This window comes from Nilaparvata lugens, chromosome X, assembly GCF_014356525.2.
Source record: "Nilaparvata lugens isolate BPH chromosome X, ASM1435652v1, whole genome shotgun sequence".
Taxonomy (NCBI): Eukaryota; Metazoa; Arthropoda; class Insecta; order Hemiptera; family Delphacidae; genus Nilaparvata; species Nilaparvata lugens.
The window spans coordinates 76,604,505-76,621,677 of NC_052518.1; the positions used below are offsets into that span (position 1 = coordinate 76,604,505).

Genomic DNA, 17,173 nt, shown 5'->3' on the forward strand with positions numbered 1-17,173 from the left:
CTCTCCTTTGATTTCTAATGGTATTCTATTAGATATTGTAGGCCCTAAATATCCTAGTGATCTTTGCCCAAATGCTGTATTCATTCTTGGTACTTCTTGGTACTCTTATTCTAGTATTATGGCTATGATTTATGATATGGTTCCTATTTTGATGTTTTTTCATATACCCTAATAACAACAATATATACAATTGCCTAACGCTGAGTACTCTATTTTCTATAAATAATTCTACAGGTGGAAACCGGATTTCCCTGTTTCCCATTATTTTCAAAATGCGTTTTTGAGTTTTAAATAATGGATCTATAAAACTGAAGTTAGCTGCACCCCAAACTAACAGACCGTACCTTAAAAGAGATTCAACTAATGTTAAGTATACAGTTTTTAACATTTCTTTGTCTATGATACGCCTCAATTGATAGAATTTGTATATAAGCTTCCTTATTTTGGTAGTTGTATACGTTATGTACTTGTTCCATTTCAATGAATCATTTACTATTATTCCTAAATACTTTATATTGTCAGAGCGTTCTATTAGTGGGCAATTACAATTATTGTTACTACTTCTATCACAATTATGAAGCTTCATTGTTGTCATGTGTGGTTTTGTGCTATTTGTTGAAGAAAAAGTTGAAAATGTTGTTTTTTTTCTGAATTTAATGACAATAAATTATTTCTTAACCCATTGGCAAATTAATTTTTTCAATGAGAAAATGTAAAAAAACGATTTTTTTATTACTGGATATCATTTTAAGTACATAATTATTAATAAATAAAATGATGAAAAAAATCTACTCACAACATTTTACTGGTTATTTGCATTCTCAAAATGGCTGTTGATGCTTCTTCACGCGCAACCTTGGTGGGCATTATTGTCACATTGCTAGAGCTCACTTACTTTCCTGATACGTTGATTCTATTATTATCATAAAGTTCACTTATAAATATTCTAGACATGGATATAAAATCAATATTAGAACACCGAAATGATAAAAAAACGATATAGTAGGTGAAGAGGAAATCACTAGGCATATTGTAATTTGACTAAATAGACTACTGTTTTTCATTCAACAACTGGATCAATAACTAAAACTGACCTATACATATCTTACATAATCTAACTAAGTTCAATCCAGTTTTTCAATAACGGTTCATGAATAATTTATGGTTGAGTGATAAATTTTGAAGCACTGAGCAATATGCAGGGCAACCTCACATCTCTCGCACTGCCAAACCGTTTCACTTCTATTTTTTTTTTAGCTGCACAAACAATACAACGTTTTGTAGGGTTCACCTTTGCTGGAGTTGGTGGAATTTTCCCTACAAAAAGACTCCACTGTTTAGCTTGAAGACGCATTGGACTGGGGCCACTAGATGGTCTTCCTCGCGTTTTGTATTGGGGGAGAATTGCATTTTTCAATATAGAGTCCACAACATTCACTCTAAAACCGGAGTAGTGACATTTCTTTCCACTTATTTTTAGCCAAAGTCTATAACAATTGAAAAGTGCCATGTCCAACATGTAGTAGAAAATTTTCTTATAGGTCTTGGCCTGGCGTCTCATTATTGGAAAACAGGCAAGTACCTGGTCCTATCGATCCACACCACCCATTCCCATGTTGTAATCTATAACAGGCTGTGGCTTCCTGATAGGATTGATTTGAATGTTACCTGTATGTCTATCACGCTTGCCCCTTCTAACAGCACCTGTATCGATCATATTTGTTTCTGAATGCATTGTAGAAAGAACAAGTACATCCTTTTTGTCCACCCACTTCACACATAAAACATTGTTCACACTTTGAAAGTCACTTTCCCCCTTCTTGAGCTTCTTTGACAAAAGAGTTTTTGGCATATTTTTTCTATGCTTCCTGACAGTCCCTACAGCATAAGTGTTATTTTGGAGAAGTGCTCGAAACAGATTTGGAGAGCTGTACCAGTTGTCCATATAAATTGTATAGCCCTGGTTCAAGAGATCTCTACTGAGTTCAAGAACAATTGACTCACTGGCCAGCATATTTTGGTGATCATCTTGACCACAATAAATAGAAAAATTCCAACAGAAGCCAGAGTCTGATTCACAAAGCTTATAAAATTTTATTCCGAACCGAGATGGTTTGCTGGGATTGAACTGAATGTAGGACAGCCTACCTCTACATTTCATCAAACTTTCGTCAATACAAATATTATTTTTAGGGGTGTAAACTAATTGAAATTTTCTTACAAGGTATTCCATTATTGGCCTAAGTTTTTTCAGTCTGTCAGTATCATCTTCACTATCATTAGCAAAATGAATATATTTATTTATCATGATAAAACGAGCGAAAGGCATAACTTGTGCAAATATTGGTGAAGCTAGCAGTTTTCTCTTCGTCCAGTACTGTTGTAATTTGGGCTTGGGGTTTTGAGATGCCAAGATTATAAGGGCAAAATAACATTTTAGTTCGTCATTTGTAATATCAAACCATTTATCCTTATCACTAACATTTTTTGTATTTATCTTTTCCTTAGCATACCTGTTGGTGTCTTTCCTAATCATAGTATAAAAATCCTCACTCAAAACAGCATCCACAATAGTCACTTCACTGATATTTACATCAATACTGGGAAGGCAATCATTATTTATTCCTGCTTCGCCAGTAAATGGAATATTTTTCACAACATTTTTTTTTTTGTTTTCCCAATCCCAATAATCTACTACAGCAGACGGGGCACCAGCCTCGGAATCACTGTCACTATCACTCATATGAAGCTCATCAATTTCCTCTTCAGAAGATAACTCACCATCACTCTCCAAAAGAAGTCGAGAAATCTCATTTTCACTCAACCTTGGGTTTGTCATGTTTATTTCAACTTATAGAAACAAACTACAAAATTTCTCAAAGTGAACATAACACCAAACGTTGAACCAAAACAACTTTTCAAACTAACCAAACAAAAGTACAAAGCACAAGCATCAACAGCTGTCTTGATAATTCACAATACCTACCGTGACTTTAGTGAACTAAAATAAGCCCTATGCAATGCATAGCGAGCTAGGAACGTCAATTTATATCAAGCTACAGTATCTGCGAGTGAGGCTCGTCAAGCAAGCTGGAGGCCAAACAGAAAGCTGGCGAGTCGCGCTCGTCAAAATATGCCAATCGGTAACCAACTAGTGATTTTTGTGAGTTCTATCTCTGCTGTTTGGAACACTTCTTCCCAGTTTTTTCCTTGAAAAAGGAGTGCTGTATCGTCAGCAAAGGCTATAACTCTACATTGAATTTGAATGGAGCACAACTCATTTGCAAAGATCGAATACAAAATTGGTCTCAAAACTGTTCCTTGAGGTATTCCGAACTTCATGGAACCCTCTGCACTCATATGGTTCTCAACCTTTGTTTTTTGCTGTCGATTGCTGAGGTAGGATCTGAACCATTCAAGTGGCACTCCTCTTATACCTAATTGCCTCAAGCTTTTTTATTAATAAGTCATGGGAAACAGAGTCGAAGGCCTTTGCTAAATCTAAAAATACTGCTAAACATATACTCTTTTCCTCTAAATTGCTAGTTACAAATTTTGATAATTCTAGTACAGCTAATTAATTCTGTACTTATACCTTTGCGGAAGCCAAATTGGTTAGGAGAAAGAATATTATTTATTTCTAAAAAACTTATTAATCTTGATTTAACTAGTATTTCTAAAATTTTTGATACATTGCTAATCAGTGAAATAGGTCTATAATTACTAATAATTAGTTTATCACCTGCTCTATGTATAGGTCTGACACAGATTTGCTTCATTGCTCTTGGAAAAGTACCATATAACAAGCTCAGATTGAAAATATGAGTTAAAGGTTTAGAAATTAATTCTTTTATTTCTTTCAAGGTCCTGTTATCTAATCCATCTAGGCCTGGTGCACTATTGCTGTGTAAAGAATCAATTGTGTTTATTATTTCATTTTCATCTATGGGAAAAAGAAACATATTATTTGGTACATACAATTCTGGTACATTATCTGTTATAATTTGGTTAATATTTTTATTCAGACTCTCAGATATTTTGTTAGCCATACTCTCTCCAATATTAACAAAGAAATTATTTACATGACTCAATAGTTCTCTAGGATTATCTTTCAGTGTTACTATGTCACCATTAATTTTCAAAGCATTCAGTTGTATATACTTTTTCTGATTTGAATCTGTAGCATCCTTGATTATTTTCCATGTCTTCCTTACATCATTGTTTCTGAAGTCTCCTGCGAAAATAATAAGTTGACCTCTCAGTCTACCAAGCACTGTTTCAAAGTCCTCTAAAAACTCTGTTATGCTGGCGTATGAAGGTGATCTGTACTTTGCTAATACTGTATATTATATTTCTCTTTTGATGTTTGAAGTTGTAGATGAAGAACGTTGGCCTGTCTGATATTTAGTTCTACCGATTGTACGCTGAGATTTTCCTTTGCATATACAATTAATCCATCATTTTGAGTACGATTATTCAAAGAGTGAAAAATATTGTAGTCCTTCAGTTGCTTCTGTGTATAATCTATTTTGATCCAGCATTCTGTTAGTATTATTATATCGAAATCATAGGACATATCCTGCGGTTGAATAATCAGGTCATCGAAGTTCTTCCTAATACTCGTGATATTGAGAGAAAATACAGTTATATTGGAGTGTTGAAGAGCAGTTGCGTGGAGTTGTTGTTTATCCTCAATCACACTGTCCTCTATCTCATCTCCACCAAATCAAGTTCATTTGCCACATCCAGCACCTTATTATTACTCATCATCATGCTTATTCAGACGCACCCCTTCATGCTTGTTCTCCTCTATTTTCCTCTGCCATCTCATTATATATTTATCATCAAAGCGTAATGTGTTATTTATAAGCAATGATATGAGATCATTCTCCGCTGCTGTTAGATAGTTGACACGATGAGTGTGCCTACTGAGTGCTACAATCACATGACTTTCACTGTTATAAATCTCTAGATCCTTTGAATTTGTCCTCACTAGAATAACATTTCTATAACTTACTTAAACCAGTCTTACACCTTGTGCTTCGTGTATCGTGTGAATTTTTATTGTTTTATCAATCCTGACACCTAGTAACTCTTGAATAATTTTTTTCTCATTCTGCGTGTATGTTAATACGAGCGTTTCTGGATCAAGCTGTGGAAGACCGCCGTTAAAGATAGTCTTCCTAATTGAGCGAAGAGTTCCACTAGTTGTTTCAATTTTACCATAGCATTTGGATAGTGCGCAGCATACATCGATCGGACATTTTCTAGTTAATGTCACTTTCCGTGTGGGCACACAAAAAACTGAAGGATGAGACCATCTAACTTTCAGTCCACTCCTTTCGATGTAAGGAATCTGTTTAGAATCACCAAGTAGGAAAATTTCGGAGCATCCTGATAATTTCGCAACGAAACCAATGTAGCCAGCATGCATCAGTGCAGCCTCATCTATAAAGACACGATGATATATATTTCTTGCCCACTCCATTTATAATGAAAGATGAAACTGTTCTGTAATCTGATCTGATTATTTTTCTACAATAATCCTTACCGTACTTATGAATGACAGACTCTCTGATGTCTTTGATTCCTGCTCTTGTTTGACTTAGAACTAAATCTATTCCTATGCTGGTTTATGCTGGTTCAGTATTTCAAACGTCTTTCCACACCCTGGCACACCATCCATCCACGTAATATTAGGAAGACTTGAAGCAGAAATGTCAACTGATGTATTTTCTGATACAGTTCACCGTTTAACATGAGTTGTGTATCTATACTAACAAGAATATATTTTTCTTTTGTTAAGAATCTTTTATTACTCTCGTTGAATTCCACGTAGGTTCCTTCATTATCCAAGCAGAAGCCCATTCTATAACTTTTTCCAGTTGGCCATAGAAATGTTCTTAGATTATTATCATAAATATTCATATCTTTACGATTATAGATATTCATATCTAACAAGATGGTTTATCATTACGATGTAATCATAAATAATGATAATGAGATGAAGTTTGTAATTTTGACCATAATTTGTATATTTTGATGAGAATTATCAATTATTGAGACTTACGAGTTGAAAAATCCTGTTCAGCGACCGAAAATACATAAGATAGCGTTCCTGAAATACATAATTTGAATGCATATACTAGTAGGAGCGATGCGATAGACAAGCCATTACGCGCATTAATCATGGGGGAGGACCGCGCCGCAGCGTTAACAGTGCTACTTATCCCCCTCCCACCGCCGCATCTATAATCGTAACCACCAAACTATATATATCATTGGATTCAGGAAGAAACGGCCTACAACGTTTATTAGGAGCCTTTTCCTCGAATATTCGAGGAATAACAAAAAATCCATAATAAAAAAATACATTTTTCGAAATTTTTTATTTTTTACGGAAAAACTATGCGGTTTCGCAAAAATGTAGAGGGCCACATTGAACGCCAGTTATGTGTACATAATATTGAGAAAAAATTAAAAGCTGTACTATGAATAGTAACTGCAGGACAGGCGATTTTATAAACGCGCGTTTTTTACTACTTACCCCCCTCCCCCCCCAAGCTGTCGACCACCCTGGGACGTGACGACATCGAGTTTCATATACACTAAAGACCCCCTAACAATAATCCGAAGTCAAATTCTCTGCCTCTCTCATGTATGCTCAATGTAAGCCAGCGCCTGGACTATATCAGGTACGAATAAGAGTTCAATAAGTTTTCTGAGCTCCAGCATACTATTTATAAATTCATGTTTGGGTGGTTTTTCAGGTAAGTATCCCGTTGGACATGGACATGCTTTCTCATTGTTTTTCTCTTCTGGAATATTTAAAAATGTAAGATTATTTATACCCTTGTAATAAAACACATATTTAATATGTTTTGTTGCCAAGACAGTACTTGAAAAATTAATACAAGATACATCAGCCATGGTTCCAAAAAAATCAATTCCAACTGTCAGAGCTTGTTTATCTGAAGCACATTCATCGATCATAGATAGTAATATTTCTAGATTGGAAAGAAATTTACTATTATCTGTCAATAAAAACAAATTGAGTATTTTCAATGTCTCGTCGACGCATCAATTTGCCTTGTTTGTGAAAATATAGTAGTTAGACTATTGAAGTAATCAATGCTCATACATTTCCTATTTACTACGGTAGCAATGCCCTTGGAAATATTTACTTTTTCGTTTTTTACGCTGGCGAAGGAAATATTCAGGTCAGTGTAACCTCCAAAATTAAATACGAGTGAAGTCCTACTTTTTGATCTTTGTTGAACTCTATATGTATCATTCAAATTACCTAAAATTCCATTAATGTCCTTCACAATATTTCCAGTCTGATTTATTATTTTTTGAGAACAATATCTATTTTTAAACAATCCCATAATTAGTCTTTCCAATCAATTGCTGCAATGATTTCTGGTGGCTAGGACATTGTGGATCGTGAACTTTATGATTTGATGACTTTTTGTTCTTCTTACAATTGCTACATATTGCTTCCTTGGCGGTATTTGGACAATCTTTAGTGCTATGATCTTCAGGACAGTGACCGCAGACTTCACTTTCTTTTTTGCAATACTTTGAAACGTGACCAAAGCACTGACACTTGAAGCACCGTTGAACCGAAATAGAGTCATGTCGACAAAGACTCGTTTCCTATTTATTAGAATTCTTCTTATCTCGGGCTCACATTCAATGATCCAATGAACTACTTCCCTGTTCTTTGGTCCAACCTTGTAGAGAGGCTTACATCCGTTTAAAAATGCTTCTTTTCCTAGTTCAGAGCTAGCAAAGTTTTTGTTGAAAATGCTCTCGACGAGCTCCTCTTTGCTTAAATCACTAGGGACATCGTAAATTATTAAACGTGGCTTCCTAATCTATGGTTCAACTATTTTCAAATTTTTCATATTTCCAGTCTTCAACGCCTCATTTTCAATTATTTTCTTCTTGTCCTCTTCCGAATTCAGAAAAATCATGATCTAACATTCACGGTCTTTTTAACTATAATATCATCTTTGTTTTTGATATTCTCCCGCAATACATTTTTAATAATTCTACTGTTTTCCACTTCGTTCAGGACTGGTTTGATGGCTGCAGCATAACTATATGCTCCTGTGGTTGTAGTTTCCTAACATTGTTCCCTGCAACTTTATTATCCTTCGACTGGCAACTGCACCATATCAGCATAGCTTAACTTGGGCCTACTTTCACTTTGTTTCATAGTGTCTACCGCCTTATTTATATTTTTAAGGGACTCCTGAATACCCTTATTGGTGTTTCCGAGCCCTGCCGCTAGCTGTGAAATTGTCACTGACCTAGTTTCTAATTTGACGATTGTTTCCGACAATTTATTAGTTATTGAAATAAATCTGTCGAAATCAGCTCTCAGAACTTTTCTTTTTTCATATTCCGCTTCCGCCCATAGTTCATGCTTTATCTGCTTTAAAAGTTCATAATCCTTTGAAAATTCATTGCCTTTGATGTAGATTGCTCTGCTAGTTTCTCCATTGTAGGGGACTCCTGGACCTGTCCTGAAGATGTTGATTGCTCCTGCTCTTCTCCCAATTCCTCGAATTCCGGAATTAATCCATATGGCGCCCTGACCGGTGATCTCATACGTAACGTAACGGATGGATTCACTAGTCGTCTATCAGCTATAACTCACTTTTGCAATAATCACAACACAATTGTTATTATGTTCCGCAGCTCTAAACAACGATGTTTACTACTCGGCGTCTCAATTAAGAATGCTTAAAAATATACCATAGAGATTAATAAAAACAATATAAAACTTGTAGTACCCTTTTATTAATTTGAATAAAGTAGCCCATATAAGTGAAATGATTTTACCATAGAGATTATATTAGCCTAAAGCGTCGCAACTACAATCTTGTATCGCTGTCCCACGTGTTATTTCATCAGCTCATCCCATTACCATTACTCATATGCAAACAAAAGTTTATATGAGAAACTATATTCCTAACACAATGCACTGTGAGGAAACTATATTAACACTATTATTATCATCATATAGCATGAAAGTGTGGCGAATCATCTGATTGCCACCTGTGATGTTTTCAACCAGCTTAGTTTGTTTATTACTTGTAACAGTTTTATCTTTCATATTTATCAATAGTTAAATTTGTCATTCAACATTAAAATCAATTCACCAATCATTTAGTTCCATTTAATCAATTTCAACATAGGAATCATCAATTCAAATTCCTATATTGGTTGGACACCTGAACTTGAAGAAGCATTTGAAACCTGCAAGAACTGCATTTCTTCAGCTTCTCTCCTTGTCCATCCCCGAATTGGCGCACCACTTGGTTTATTTACTGATGCTTCTAACCATTCAGTTGGAGCATGCTTACAACAACTGGTTGAAGGCATATGGCAACCTCTTGCTTTCTTTTCAAAAAAAAAATATGTTTGAAAGAAGGCGGTTGGCCTGCATACTATCATGAGCTACTTGCGGTTTATGCAGCGGTGCAGCATTTTCGCCACCTCTTAGAAGGACACCCTTTCACTATCTACACAGACCACAAGCCTTTAATCTATGCTTTTCAACAGAACCGTGAAAAACTTCCACCGATTCAACTAAACCAACTATCATTCATCTCTGAGTTTTCAACAGATATACAATATGTCAAAGGCACCCAAAACATTGTTGCTGATACACTTTCACGTATTGAAGCTATTAATACAACCCTTGATTATGAGTTATTGGTCAAATCTCAAGAAATTGATGAAGAACTTAAGAAACTAACGCCAGAGAATTCTTCTCTCTCATTGGAACGTGTACCCATTCCCGGATCACCACTTACTGTGCTCTGTGATGTATCTACAGGGAAACCTCGACCGTTTCTTACACAACCTTTTAGACGACAAATCTTTGACAGCCTCCATAACCTGAGTCATCCCGGACCCAATGCTTCACTCAAGTTAGTCAGCAACAGATTTGTTTGGCCAAACATGAGCAAGAACTGTCGAGATTGGGCTCGCGCTTGTACTGGTTGTCAACGATCAAAGATTACTCGACATGTTCATGCTCCTTGTGGAAATTTTGTGAGACCTACAAAAAAATTTTCTCATATCCACATCGATTTGATTGGCCCACTTCCTCCTGCACGATCTATCAAATATTGCTTAACGGTGACAGATCGTTTTACTCGATGGCCAGAAGTTTATCCACTATCTGACATAACTGCAGAGACAGTGTGTCATCACTTTTGGATTGCTGGATATCTCGTTTTGGTTTCCCAGAAACTGTGACTACAGATCGCGGGACACAATTCAATTCCAACCTCTTCAACACATTCGCCAAGCTATTTGGGATTCGACTCAGAAGTACAAGTTGGCATCCTACATCAAACGGTATGATTGAACGATTCCATCGCCATCTAAAAGCCGCAATTATGGCTCATGCTAAGGCTGATTGGGTTGAAGCCTTATCACTAGTTCTTCTTGGTATAGATCTGTTTTCAAGGAAGATATCAAGGCTACTACATCCGAATTAGTATATGGAGAGACTCTTCGTTTGCCCTTTGAGCTGCTTTCTTCAAAACCACAAGACAATAGTAGTATGAAAGTATGGATACTAACGCTTTTTTTACGAGTTTTCCCCCTCCCCCCGCACCCATCCTATGTCGATGATTCTCTCTCTCACTTTCTCTAGGTGGAAGAAGAAGGAGAGGAGGAAGAAGAAGAAGAAGAAGAAGAGGAGGAAGAAGAAGAAGAGGAAGAAGAAGATGACAACAATGATGCTCTCTCTCTCTCTCACACTTTCTCTAGTTATGCTCCATTTAATCTATAGATAGTCACGGTCTATTTCAATTAGTGTATTACTGACAGATTTAAGTGAAATGACCTTGGAAGTAGAAGATGGAGAGGAATGGAGAATGAGAAATTCAATGACTCTAGTGCTGACAGATTAAAGTGAATCTATTTTGGATGTAGAAGAATGGAGAATGAAAAATCCAATGACTCTCCTGCTGACAGATTAAAGTGAATTGAGTTTGGAAGGAGAAAAAGGAGAGAAAGGTTACTATCAACAAGTGAAACGAAAATCTCATCTTACTGACAGATTTAACTGAAACATCTTACTTCCAACTGTGAGATTTTTACTGTGGAGAAGAAGAATGAGAAATCCAAGACTCTCCTACTGACAGATTTAACTGAAACATCTTACTTCTAACTGTGTGATTTTCAACCAAAGTGAATCGAGTTTGGAAGTAGAAGAAGGAGAGGAATAGAGAATGAGAAATTCAATGGCTCTACTGCTGACAGATTAAAGTGAATCAAGTTTCTCAGATTTAACCGACTCATCTTTGTCTAACTCACAGATTTAAGTGAAACAATAATCACATTCAAAAAATTTATCATGCTATCATAGAGAAGTATAAGATCAGAGAAGAAGTAGTCGCTTTCAAAAAGAGGAAGAAGTAGAGGAAAGGAGAAGTGTGTCTAACTGTCAGATTTAAGTGAAACGATATAATAACAAGCATCCAAAGAGAGGAAGAAGTATGAGAACAGAGAAGAAGAGGAAGAAGAAGTTGCTCTCAAAAAGAGGGAGAAGTAGAGGAATGGAGAAGAAGAAGAAGAATAGGAAGAAGTAGAAAAAAGAAGTGTGTCTAACTGACAGATTTAAGTGAAACGATAATCACATTCCATCATGTACAATAGCTTCCAAAGAGAAGAATGAGAGGAAGAAGAAGTTATGAATGCAGTCCGCTATGCACTAAGAAATTCTACAAGTCAAGCTTGACAATGCTAATTGCTTCTCTAGATCACACACACACTATTTGCATGGTGAAATGAAACTTCCAGTGACAGGTTTTTCCTTAAGGGAATAACAGAACTGAGGCATGTATCTAACTGACAGCTTTAACTGAATCGTTATTCCTCTCTATGGACTTGTCATTACAGCAATGGTAAGTGGAAATCTAAAAACAACTCAAGTAATACTGACAATGAAGAGTGATTCTAAAATTTCAGTCAGCAAGCCTCGAGACATTCTTATCAAGTACACTACTCTCTCAAGTCTCCTTCTCACAACACCATTTGTATGGAGAAATGAAACTTCCAGTGGCAGGTTTTTCTGAAGGAAATAACAGAACTGAGGCATGTATCTAACTGACAGATTTAACTGAATCGTTATTCCTCTCTATGGACTTGTCATTGCAGCAATGGTAAGTGGAAATTTCAAAACAACCCATGTAATACTGACAGAAAAGAATGATTCTGAAATCTCACTCTATGCAAACAGCCAAGCTTGGAAACCTCGAGTCATTCTTATCAAGTACACTACTCTCTCAAGTCTCCTTCTCACTTCATCTAATGGAAGAGATTCAATTCATCTTGTTTTATTCAATTTGATCTTACTATATGTACATTATTTGTGGTAAAGTTTTTAAAGGATCAGTCATAAGAAAAAACCATGAAGCTTCACACCTACTAATTTATACAATTTTCTGCATCACCAAAATTAAGAAAATGGAGCATCAGAGTTGAAGCAAAATTAGATGCAGTAAAGTTGCACTGATGTAAAGATGCAGTATATTAGTTGCAGCTAAATAAAGAAAGCAGCATACTACTTGATTGTAGAATGTAAACATACCCATATTTGAAGATAGCAATATAGTTGAAATTTTAATGATAGTACTTGAGCAAAGTGCACAATTGATAAAAGTGAATGTGCATAATTACATTGAAGTGAAACAAAAAATCAGCAGTTCTGTTGATACACATGTTTACTGAGATGCAGTAACAAGAAAGATTTTCATCTCAAGAGATGTTCAATCAAATAGGAGAAATGTAACTGCAAAAGTTCAAATAAAATCCGTATATAGACAGATTGTTAAATGTAGAGAAAATACAAATGATTGAAAATCACAGAGCAAGAAGCACAACAAGATCAATCATAATATTCTAGAGGGACATCAAGAATAGTATAAGATCTCCATTCATGGAGAGTGAGCATGAGGAGAAAAGAATAATATTATAATTTTAGCAAGAAGCAAAGATGATGAATGAGAGAGCACAACAAGATCAATCATAATATTCTAGAGGGACATCAAGAAATAGTATAAGATCTCCATTCATGGAGAGTGAGCATGAGGAGAAAAGAATAATATTATAATTTTTTATTTTGATATGACAGTGAATGACTACTTATTAGAGATAAGGCAGAACGAAGGAAGAGGAACTTTTTCTATCAAAGGAAAAATGAAAGCTATTGATTACAGTTTTATTTGAGTAATTATGCAAGTAGGTATTTAGATAAGTGTAAGAGACATGTAAAGACAACCTTGATGTATCCAAAAGATAGTACTTCAAAGTCAAATGAAATGAAAGTCGAATCATGATTCAGATTAAGTTGGTGAAAGCACAAGTGGTTATATATATTATATTGTTGAGAGAAGCAAAGCGATTATTTGATTCCTCTATCAGGCGAGATGCATATCTAGCTAGAACTAGATGAGTAGAGTTTTTTGAAAGCCACAGAGACATTCGGGGAACAGCAACCAGCAGAATTTGAAAAAGAAATACAAATTTGAGAGAGAAACTTGAGTGTATTTCGATCATAGTGACTTGTGATCACAATCACACTGTCGAAGGAGATTTGTCCATCAAGAGGAATAATTTGTGTCAAATGCTATAAGGAACATAGATTTTCTATCAATTGAGTTTCTGTCACAAGCATGGAAAACCTTTTATGGAATACTGTAATAACACCACAATGCTGGAAAATTAAGATTACAATATGATGTAAGTAAGATACTCTTTGCTTCAAGCAATAGAATATTTTTGGTACAAATTTTTTGTTGTTAGCATCCTTTGTTGAACAATAAATATGTCTAGGGATTTGGTTAGTTATGAGGAGGAGACTTCTATGTCTAGTTAGATGTACACTTTCAACATGAATTAGATTACAGTAAATGATCACTCTCCAGATTAGTATGAATAGCTTTTTCATCTCACTACTCTTAACCCACACACTCAAAGTTAGAGTGAAAAAACACTATAATTTCATTGGCTTTAGATGTTGTACAATATTCTCACTCACAGTGTTGGATAATTTCTTCATTTTGGAGGAGAAGGAAAGTGTGATATTTCATAGTTTGGAAACCACACACACTAACAAGAAAGACTTTGAGAAACCAAACATAGATTTATAAAATTAGAATCAAGCTGGGTGAAAAGATTCATGCATGAGGAAAGAGATACTGATGTAATAGTATCAGTCAAGTGACTTATTTAGAAAATAGCATTGCTAACACTTTGAACTCAAGTTTACACCTTTGACAGTAGTAAACTCATGAAAACAAATGCAAAAGCCTATAGTATAGTTATGACAAACAAACAGAAACTTTATTTTCTGTAATGAATTTCTAAAATTGAATTTTATAATATAGATACTATGCGATTCATCATCTTTGCTTCTTGCTGACATGGTTAGAATCATTGTTGCAAAACAAATCCATATCAACGCCTACTGCGTTTTTCACGAGGTTAATAGATGAATTTCGAACATTCCACTGCTCTCACGGTTACATTATGTGTTAGAGCATAAAAACACACACACACACACACACACACACACACAATTTCTCTTTGGATTATCAGAATCTGAATAATATAATTCTCAAAAAATGCAAAGCTTTCAGTCTTTGATGTTTGTAATCCCTCCTCCCCTTGATCCAAAAAACTTGTCACAAGCACTGTTATTGCGGTTTTGCTTACTTACCTCTAAGATGATGAACTTTTTTCTCATCTGAGCGTATGCTTGTCTCTCTCTCTCTCTCTCTCTATAAACTGCTGCGTTTGAATTCAGTGTATACTGTTACCTTCTTTAATTCTAAAAAACAGAATGAGAACACCAGGAGTAAATTTCTCTTCTTGTTTGTTTTAACGAAAACTGTTATTTATTCTACACTTGTCGTTTTCACTCTATTTGTTATTATACGATTATTAGAATGAGCTAACAAATAATATTAGTTGAATGACATTATGGAAGAGGAACTTTGGATTATCAGAATCTGACTAATATAATTTTCAAAAAATGCAAAGCTTTCAGTCTTTGATGTTTGTAATCCCTCCTCCCCTTGATCCAAAAAACTTGTCACAAGCACTGTTATTGCGGTTTTGCTTACCTCTAAGATGATGAACTTTTTTCTCAGCTGAGCGTATGCTTGTCTCTCTCTCTCTCTCTATAAACTGCTGCGTTTGAATTCAGTGTATACTGTTACCTTCTTTAATTCTGAAAAACAGAATGAGAACACCAGGAGTAAATTTCTCTTCTTGTTTGTTTTAACAAAAACTGTTATTTATTCTACACTTGTCATTTTCACTCTATTTGTTATTATATGATTATTAGAATGAGCTAACAAATAATATTAGTTGAATGACATTATGGAATAATGAAAAGAGATATATAACCTATAGGAAAATTTCAATTCAAAAGGAAGAACCTGCGGATTACCGAATCTTGAATGATTTTGCGAGCTTTTGCTTCTTCCTTTATCAGAAATATTAGGAAAACTACACATTTATGTTGACTCAGTGCATGTGCAATCTGTGCATAAATTCATCCTTGAATATGCAAGTATATTATCTGAAAGATTACAGAAGTCTTGTCATGATGCATAACAAATAGAGAGAAAACTTTTCTGTGTAGATTACTAATATTACTAGTGGGAGTCTATGTTATTCTTACTCACAGCATATGCTCCAAAATCCACTCAACTTAAAAAAGAGATCTAACACTGAGTTGTTTTTCATCATGATTTCATGATCTGATAACATGAGAAGCAATCAGCAGAATTAGAGTGGAGGATAAGGAGGAGGAGGAAGAGGAGGCGGAGGAGGATGACACAGCAAATCAAAGGTTAGTGTTAGTTATTTGATGAAACTATTTGATAAATTATACTAATAGATCTGTTCACATTACAAGAGTTGGAAACTACTGATTCAGTTAATAGTTATGCACATTACTTGCATATTAACTTGTTGAATCACTGTTTGATTCTGTAATATGAAAGCAAGAAATAATAATACTCACTTTAAGATTCTGTTGATAATCCCGATGTGGTGAAGCTTTATTACTCTATTTGTTATTGCTAACTATATCGAAAATTTAATATTCTTTGCAATCAGATCAAATGAAATTGAAATCTAGAGATATATGACCATATTTGACTCCATGTACTGGTAAAACACAACAAGAAACTCTCTCTCTCTCATATGCAAGTGTAGTGAGAGACAACCTTGGAAGATATGCTCCAATTATCCTCTCGGTCGAAGATTAGCACATTCTACTTCAGACAGCTTCCAAGGACAACATCAGCATCATGAATCTCTAAGATATAAGAACCAAATTCAACTTATACTGACAGATTAAAGTGAATCAATCACTGACTCATGGGAGAGAAGCAATCCCAGACTAGTATACATAAGAAACTCTTTTGTAGATGTGCTAAAACCCCATTACTCTTTAAATTTCTTGTTCTAGAGAATCTTTCAGATAATATACTTGCATATTCAAGGATGAATTTATGCACAGATTGCACATGCACTGAGTCAACATAAATGTGTAGTTTTCCTAATATTTCTGATAAAGGAAGAAGCAAAAGCTCGCAAAATCATTCAAGATTCGGTAATCCGCAAGTTCTTCCTTTTGAATTGAAATTTTCCTATAGGTTAAAATTTCTCTTTTCATTATTCCATAATGTCATTCAACTAATATTATTTGTTAGCTCATTCTAATAATCGTATAATAACAAATAGAGTGAAAATGACAAGTGTAGAATAAATAACAGTTTTTGTTAAAACAAACAAGAAGAGAAATTTACTCCTGGTGTTCTCATTCTGTTTTTCAGAATTAAAGAAGGTAACAGTATACACTGAATTCAAACGCAGCAGTTTATAGAGAGAGAGAGAGAGACAAGCATACGCTCAGCTGAGAAAAAAGTTTATCATCTTAGAGGTAAGCAAAACCGCAATAACAGTGCTTGTGACAAGTTTTTTGGATCAAGGGGAGGAGGGATTACAAACATCAAAGACTGAAAGCTTTGCATTTTTTGAAAATGATATTAGTCAGATTCTGATAATCCAAAGTTCCTCTTCCATAATGTCATTCAACTAATATTATTGTTAGCTCATCTCCTAA

The 17,173-nt window shown here is 34.9% G+C and overlaps 1 protein-coding gene and 2 long non-coding RNA genes across 3 annotated transcripts in view; 1 reads left to right on the forward strand and 2 right to left on the reverse strand.

Annotated features, from left to right (window-relative positions):
• Window positions 1–17,173, reverse strand: part of LOC111047778 (retinoblastoma-binding protein 5 homolog) — a 58,122-nt gene that overhangs the window by 11,543 nt on the left and 29,406 nt on the right. The gene's annotated exons all lie outside the window — the stretch shown is intronic.
• On the reverse strand, window positions 14,759–16,314 carry LOC120354452. The gene is made up of 3 exons (XR_005573039.1): window positions 16,067–16,314; window positions 15,159–15,265; window positions 14,759–14,863 (listed from the first exon to the last, which is right to left on the reverse strand). It is a non-coding gene; the product is annotated as an uncharacterized LOC120354452 (long non-coding RNA).
• The window catches only part of LOC120354453, a 10,137-nt gene continuing 8,467 nt past the window's right edge, over window positions 15,504–17,173 (forward strand). The window contains exons 1-2 of the long non-coding RNA XR_005573040.1: window positions 15,504–15,892; window positions 16,884–16,990. This is a non-coding gene — a long non-coding RNA (uncharacterized LOC120354453). The remainder of the gene's footprint in view (window positions 15,893–16,883; window positions 16,991–17,173) is intronic.